The sequence below is a fragment of the Chlorella variabilis genome, assembly GCF_000147415.1.
Source record: "Chlorella variabilis unplaced genomic scaffold CHLNCscaffold_9, whole genome shotgun sequence".
Lineage (NCBI taxonomy): Eukaryota > Viridiplantae > Chlorophyta > Trebouxiophyceae > Chlorellales > Chlorellaceae > Chlorella > Chlorella variabilis.
In genome coordinates, this window is record NW_005435079.1 from 1,437,958 (window position 1) to 1,445,333 (window position 7,376).

Sequence of the window (7,376 nt, forward strand, 5' to 3'; positions counted from 1 at the left end):
GTGGGGGTGGTGGGGCTGCCGCTGACCGTTGCTTGCTGACGCTGACGCTGCTCTTACCTGCGGGGGGAGGGGGTGGGTCGGGAGCCAAGGCCGGGCAAAAGATGCCTGGGCCCTACTCAAGGGAACCGGGGGAGTCACTGTGCCAGGGCAGCAGCATGCTCCTCATGGCACCGGTCGGCAAACCGGGCCAGCCGGCCCTGCCTGGCCTGGCCGAGGAAGGCGGCCAGGGAGGGCAAGGCGTGGCCGGGACTGTGGAAGAGCTCAGCATACTCCTCCCTCAGCCCAGCGTATAGGGGGCAGTCATACACTGCGTGGCGTACGTCCTCTAGAGGGGCCTGGCAGTGGGGGCATGGGCGCTGGGTGCGGTCCAGCCGCTGCCACCGGCCTGTCTCCTCAGCCATCCAGTGCGACCCCGTGCGCCGGTGGAAGATAGGCCTTCCGCCGCCAGCTGCTGCAGGCTCCTCTCCAGGCGCAGCTCGGCAGACAGCAGGGGGAGCAGCTGCAAGCGGCGGGAGGGCGCACAGGAGCTGGGCTTAGCAAAAGTGAGACTGTGTTACCCTGTGTTACAGTCACCCCGCTATGATAGGCCGCGTGAGCAGACCTTGGGCAGGGGGACTGGACGACGCCGCGGCTGCCAAAACACAACATGCCTCTTTCGCAGGGGTACGGAGATGAGCATTGCGGTTGCTGTTCATGCTAGCATGCGGCGGGCAGGCGCGCGGGCTCACCCAGCTGGCCTGCATCAGCTGCTCGCTGGCAAGGACAGCAGACTGGCGGCAGGTGGCCTCGCTGGCGGCGCCCTGCGATCAGTGGCACACACAATTGCTGGTAAGTGATGCAATCCTAGTCTGGTGCGCTCCAAAAGGAAGCACAGCACATGTGGTGGGGATGAGTGTGCGCTCCAGGCTCAGTTTGACCTGGCAGGGCCCAGGTCGAACAATAGGCAGCCCGTCACTTGCCTGCAAGAAGGCATCCAACAGGCTTTCCAGGCTGGAAAGGCTGGATGGGCCCGCTCCCTGGCTGGCGGCCGCCGCGGCTGCCACTAGCGCCTCGGCATGGGGGTGCTGGAGTGGGGCCATGTGGTGGTTGAGGGTGGCACCCGCGGGCTGAGGCGGCGGCCGCGCCAAGACTGCGTGCGGACGCTGCGGCTGCGGCGCCATTGGAGGCGCTGGGTGGGGCACCTGTGCTGTGTGGGGACCTAGGACACGTGGGGCTGGTGGTGGTGGTGGCTGGATGCCACCGTCGCCAGAGAGCAGCTCCGGCCCTGCTGGCCCTATTTGTTTCACTTGCCGCGTAGTGCGGCAGTAACATTTGTTGCCTGCAGGCATGGTTTTGTCACTGACAACGTCGAAAAGCAGGATGGGGATTGAATAAAGAATGCCGTCCCGAAACTCCGAGCGGTTAGGGCGCAGCAGCTGCGCCGCTCTCCGACTCACAGATTGTGCCCTGAACCAGGTAGTGCTTGCGCCAGGAGGTGCTGCGCTGCGTGCCGCACAGCACGCATGGCCCCTTCTGCAGCAGGGCAGACGGGGGGGTACAAGCCAATGACGGGCTTGCCGACGAGCGGAGGATGCGCCGCCGGTAAAAACCTAGTTGCCCAAGCGGGGCGTTGCATGATTAGGGCCATTCCTCGGGCACAGCAACGCACTATTTCACCCAGCACACGAAGAGCCGAGGCGCAGGGGAGCAGCCGCACGAGAACAACCATGGCGGAGTTTGTTCGCCTCGTTCCCCCGCACTCGCAGATCGTCGAATTATCGGGATCCCCACCTGCTTGAGCTTCCTCAGGGGCTGGGCCCCCGCCAAGAGCGAGTGGGCACGCTGAACAGGCTCCATGGGCTCTCGCCGCACACCCGCGAGGGGCTGGGCGTCGATTAGGGTCTAGCCCTGCTCGAATACGCGGCGAGCCATGTCTTCGTTGTGCACAGGGCTAGGCCGTTCCCTTGGGCGCTGGCGGGCACACCAGCAGGCGCACGATATCGAGGCGGGCACAAACAGCCGATCGGAATGTTTTTAAAGCCTGTTTGCGTGCCAGGCTCTCAACATGATGAGCCACTTGGGCCGGCAGGACCGGCGGCGGCTCCGTTCACCCCCCGCAAACAGCGCCATTTGCTGGGTTCAGCGCTGCTAGGGTGCTGTTCAATCGCCGATAGTATCGATCGTAAAGCGGCGAGGGACTAGCTCCGCGACGGGCGCCGAGCCGCGGCGGCACCGCCCCTTCCTGCCTGTCGTCGCGTGTGACTGGCAGTCACGCATTAAAGCAGATGAAGCTGCAGCATGGGATGGGGCCCAGCATGAGATCAGCCTAGATCAGCCGCGCCTGTCCAGGCGGGAAGGCGCCGTTGAGGGGCCGCTGCTCGGGGTCGTACGGCTCGGCCGGCGGCAGCCAGTCGGTGCGCCTGCCCGCCGCCAGCCCCACAATGTCGTGGATCAGCGCCGGCGGCAGCGTCCACAGCCCCGCAGCGCCGCCGCCGTCGCCGCAGACGCCGCCTCCGTGCCCCGCCTGCCGCATCGCCGCCTGGTGCTGGCGGTGCGCGCACAGCAGCAGGGCCCTGACCGCGGCGCGGAAGGCCGGCGGCCAGAGCGCGTGCGCCTCCTGGCGCCACCCCTCAGAGGAGAAGTAGCGCAGCAAGGCGCCCTGCAGGGGGTGCAGCAGCAGGCGCGGCACTCAGGGAACAGCCGCCATAGGGCACAGCCAGCGTGCGCCAGGCATGCCTCGCCGCGCATGAGGTGGCAGCCAGGCAGGCAGGGGCCCTCCAGGCACAAGCTTGCAGAGCCAGCCCACCTGCCGCGTGGTCGCCAGCAGCTCCCCATGCGCCAGGGTGGCCAGGCCCGTCACACGCCGCCTCCGCCGGCCTCCGTGGTCCGCTGCAGGCGGGGGAGGCAAGGGGGCGGAGGGGGTGGGTGGTTTCCCTCCAGGGCCGCTAGTACATTGGTCGGCCGGCCACTCCAGAGGGCAGTCATTGGACCCTTGCAGGCCCATCAGTGTAACCTTGCAGGGCCCCTAGTGCTGCAGGAACCCGGAGCTAGAGAGGCCGATTTCAGCCAGCCTCGTGCCTCACCAGGGAATTGAATGCTGGGCACTATCGACAGCCGCAGCAGCTGGACGCCCGGCGCCGCCTCGCCCAGGTCTGCACAGGATGAGCAGGGGACGCGGTGGCACGGAGCAGAGTGAATTCAGGCGTTGGACCAGGAGCCAGGCAAGCAGCAGATCCATGCACGGCGCATGTGCTGTGCCCGCCAGCCTGCTGGGGCCGAACGCTCGGCAGGCCACGCGGCATGTCAGCACGCGGCAGCGAGGGCGTGCTGGGCGACGCAGCGCGGCCGCTCACCATCCCGGGCATTCTGCTCCACGCAGCCGCCTGCGACAGGCCCGGCCTCGGCCCCGGCGCCAGCGGCGGCGCCGCGGGGCGGCGCCACGGGCGGCACCCGCCGCAGGTGCACGCTCTGGTGCTCTTCGCTATACACAAGCAGGCGGTCATCCCATGCCGCAAACCCGACGCTGCAACCAGTCGGTTGGGCAGCTCGTCAGGCGGCGGTTAGCTAACGGACGCGGCAGCACACAGACGAGGCAGCGCGAACGGGCGCCACGCCACGCGCTGCCGGCGTGCCATGCACAGCCGCCTGCACCTGCCGCAGCCGCAGGCAGCGGCACGCATCTGCGCTGCTGCCAGGGCGCCCTCGGCGGCTGGCTCACCACAGGCAGGGCCGCGTGTGCGCCTCCACCCGCATCGCCATCGCCCCGCTGCCGGGCTCAAACACAAACACGGCGTGCAGGGCGTCGCTGGTGGCCGCCAGCAGGCTGCTGCTGGAGTTCCAGGCCACGTACTGGGAGCCTGCAGGGTTGTGTGCATGCGGCATGTGCATGGTTTGGATAGAAATTGGGCGCTACAGGCAGTGTAGCCGGGCAGGCGTGTGGTGAGATGCAGGGACTCGGCAGGCAGCGGGTGGCTGTGGCGGCACCACCGCAAGCAGCCCCATCCACGCTGCCCGCCGCCGCAGGGCTGCCAGCAGGCACGGCGAGCTGCTGGCGGGCGGCTGCCGCCGCTGCCAGCGCGGGGCGCTCACCCACATCCAGCGCTTGCTCCACCACGCCATGGCTGCCGCCCAGGTCGAACGGCAAGCGGCGCCAGGCAAAGCCGGCCTGCTGGTCCGAAAGGAAGACAGCCTGGGTGTCTCCCACCACTGCAGCAAGGGGAGAGGGGAGCACAAGGCGGGGAGCAGGGGGCAGAGGGGGTCGTCATCAGCCGGCGGCGGCGCCTGGCAAGGGAGCAAAGTGCCGCCACATCGGGACCTACTGCATGCTGTGCTGTGCTGGGCTGTGCCGTGCTGTGCAAGTGGTGGCTTCCTGGACTGCCATGTTTGGCATGCAATGCGCACAGCACGCGTCGGGCCTCGCCTGCAATCCAGCGCCCGTCGGGGGAGGGCGCGGCAAGGTTGCAGGGCGCGGGGAAGGGGCCCAGCGCCGCGGTGTGGAAGCTGGCGGCGACGCCGCTCTTGCCTCGCGGGGCGGTGCCCAGAGGGTCGAACGGCGGGCGCCGCACCGGGCGCAGCTGCTGCTTCTGCACCAGGGTGGCGCCTATCGGGTTTTGCACAGCGCAGAAAAAGTTGACCTGCGCTCAGGAGAGGGTCCAGGCAGAGCGGGTTGTGAGGGCGTGATGTGCGGGAAGAGGTGCTGCTAAGAAGCAGCTGACAGCAGTGCCCTCCAGAAGGCAGCCAGCCGGCCAGCAGGCCTGCCGGCCCGTTGAGCAGGTAGCGCCAGCCTTGGGAAGGGCCACCAGCCCGCCTTACCGGCCGCATGCGCCAGTGCGAGGACTGCTGCCCGAGGCTGGTGCAGAGGAGCTGCTCCGCGCGCAGGCAGCCGTCAGTCAGGCCGCCGTCGATGCTGCTTGCTGGCAGGCACGTGTCTGGCAGCTCAAAAACGTACACATAGCCGCTCTGCACGCGCGGCACAACGGCAGGACAGCACAGGTGAGAGGAGCAGCTGCTGAGGTGGGAGCACCACCCGCAGCATCACCACAGCTGCGGCAGCAGTCGAGCTAGGGGCAGCCAGTGGCAGCGGCGCACCTGGTCGGCAGCCAGCAGGCGCTGCCGGCCGTCCACCAGCCCAAACCGCACGCCGTTGCACATCCCATCCGAGAGGAAAGGCACCTACGGGGGGCAAGGCAGAGGCACAGCAGGGGCCAGCAGCAAGCGCGCGGCAAAGGTTGGGCGAACATCCGTGCTGCCTGCCAGGCAGCGATCTTGCGCAGCAGCCTGTGCGGGGCGATGCGTGCAACTGGCCGGCGGTTCAACGAATCACGCAGCTTGCTTGGTGTCACCCATGCCTCCCTCGCACCTCTGTTGCCTGCCCCGGCTCCAGCCCCAGCGCAAACAGCCCCCGCAGCATGACAGCAGCGTCCGCGCGTGGCGCCTGCTGCTGCTGCTGCTGCTGCTGCTGCTGCTGCTGCTGCTGCGCCGCGGCCTCGCCTAGGGGCTGCTTGCCCTTGTCGTGCTTGCCGCCAGGCGCACCCTCCGCGCCGGCTGCGTCCGCGGCTGCACCCGCCGCCGGGCGCTGGCTGCTGGCGGGGCCGCCGAAGCCGGCTGCGCCGGCGCTGGGCAGGATCACATGCTGCAGCTCAAAGGAGGAAAGGTCCTGCAGGGCGGCGACCACAGCGTGCTCAGCGTGAGGTGGCACAGCGTCCCAGCCAGCTGGAACAACACCCATCAGCACTGTTCAGCAGCTTCTCAGCAGCTGCTCGGCAGCTGCTAAGCGCAAGACCACTCGCCTGTCCCAGCACCGCCCTCAGGAAGGCCCGCTTCTGGCGCTGCTCGTCGTATCACTCCGCCTGCACCTGTCCCTCCATCCCCTCCATCCCCTCCAGCTCCCTCAACGCGATGCGCCCCACCCCCAGCTGCCCCGCCAGGGGCGCGACCAGCAGCTGCTGGCCCTGCTGCCGCCCCTCCCTGGGCACCATGAGCGGCGTGTAGAAATAGGTGGAACCCTCCAGCTGCACGCCCCCAGGGGGCACCTGCGGCCTGCGGGGCAGCGCAAGTCGGGAAGGCAGGGCAGCACGGCTCGCGGCTGGTGTGCCGCTGGCAACAGCCGGCCCGGCCCGCTGAAGCCCAGCACGAGGCGGGCGGCAGCCAGCCGTAGCGCCCAGGCCGCCGCCTGCCGCCGCCTGCCACCCTAAACCCTGGGTGCCGGCTGGGAGCGGCGGCATGGGGTGCGGCCGCCAGGCAGGCGCTCGCCTGGGCGGGGCGGAGAGGTCAAGCGAGTAGAGTGCCAGCATGCCGCCCTCGCCGCCGGTGGCGATCCAGCGGGCGTCGGGCGACAGCCCAAGGGAGTAGACGGCGCCCAGGGTCTGGAAGCCGCCCATGCGCAGCGCGGCGGGCTGCGCGGGCAGGCAGGCAGGCGGGCGGCCAGGCGGGCACGGGGGCGAGTGGCAGGCGGGTGGGAAGGCAGGAAGGCAGGAAGGCAGGCAGGCAGGCAGGCAGGCAGGCAGGCAGGCAGGCAGGCAGGCAGGCAGGCAGGCAGGCAGGCAGGCAGGCAGGCAGGCAGGAAGGAAGGAAGGAAGGAAGGAAGGAAGGAAGGAAGGAAGGAAGGAAGGAAGGAAGGAAGGAAGGAAGGAAGGAAGGAAGGAATCTCTGCCGGTGCGGCGAAGAGGCGCATGGCGCGGGAGGGCGTATGACAAGCATGAGAGTGCGGCGGGTCCGCAGATGCGGCCGCCTGCCTGAGCAAGCACGGGCCTGCCTGCCCATCCACACCCACACCCCTACGCACGCACACCTGGTTGAGCCCCAGCCGCTCCACGCCGCCGGCCGGCGGCAGCAGCCACGCCGCCACGCCTTGAGGGTCAAAGGTGGCCGCCAACACGCCGCCGCGCTCCGCGCCGGGGGTGCCACGCGGCACGGGCGCCGCCGCCAGCGCGTCTGCCGACTGGAAGTGGTGGGCGCTGTAGCAAGGGAGCGGGACCGCACAGCGTGAGGCAATTGGTACCACGGTACCGCAGAGGGTGAGGCCGCTGCTTGGTAACGCCGGCAGGCAGGGCAAGCAGGCAGGCGTGCGGGTGTCGACCCGTGCCCACGGCGACAGCAGAGGGTGCAAGCAGGCTGCACACGCGGTACGCCTGCTGCCAGCCGCGCCGGCACCGGCGCGCGCAGGCAGGCGGGCGGGTGGCGGGCGGGGCAAGCAGCGCACATGGTGGGCACGGTGTAGGCAGCCCAGTCCGGGCACAGGTGCTGCCATGCCGTCTCGGTAGCCACCTGCTGCACCGCCGCCTGCTCCGCCGCAGCTGCAGGCGGCAGGGCGAGCGGGCAGGCAGGAAGGCAGGCGGGCTGCTCCTCACGGCAAGGCGGGGAGCCGCCGCACACGGTGGCCGCATGCGGAAGTGTGG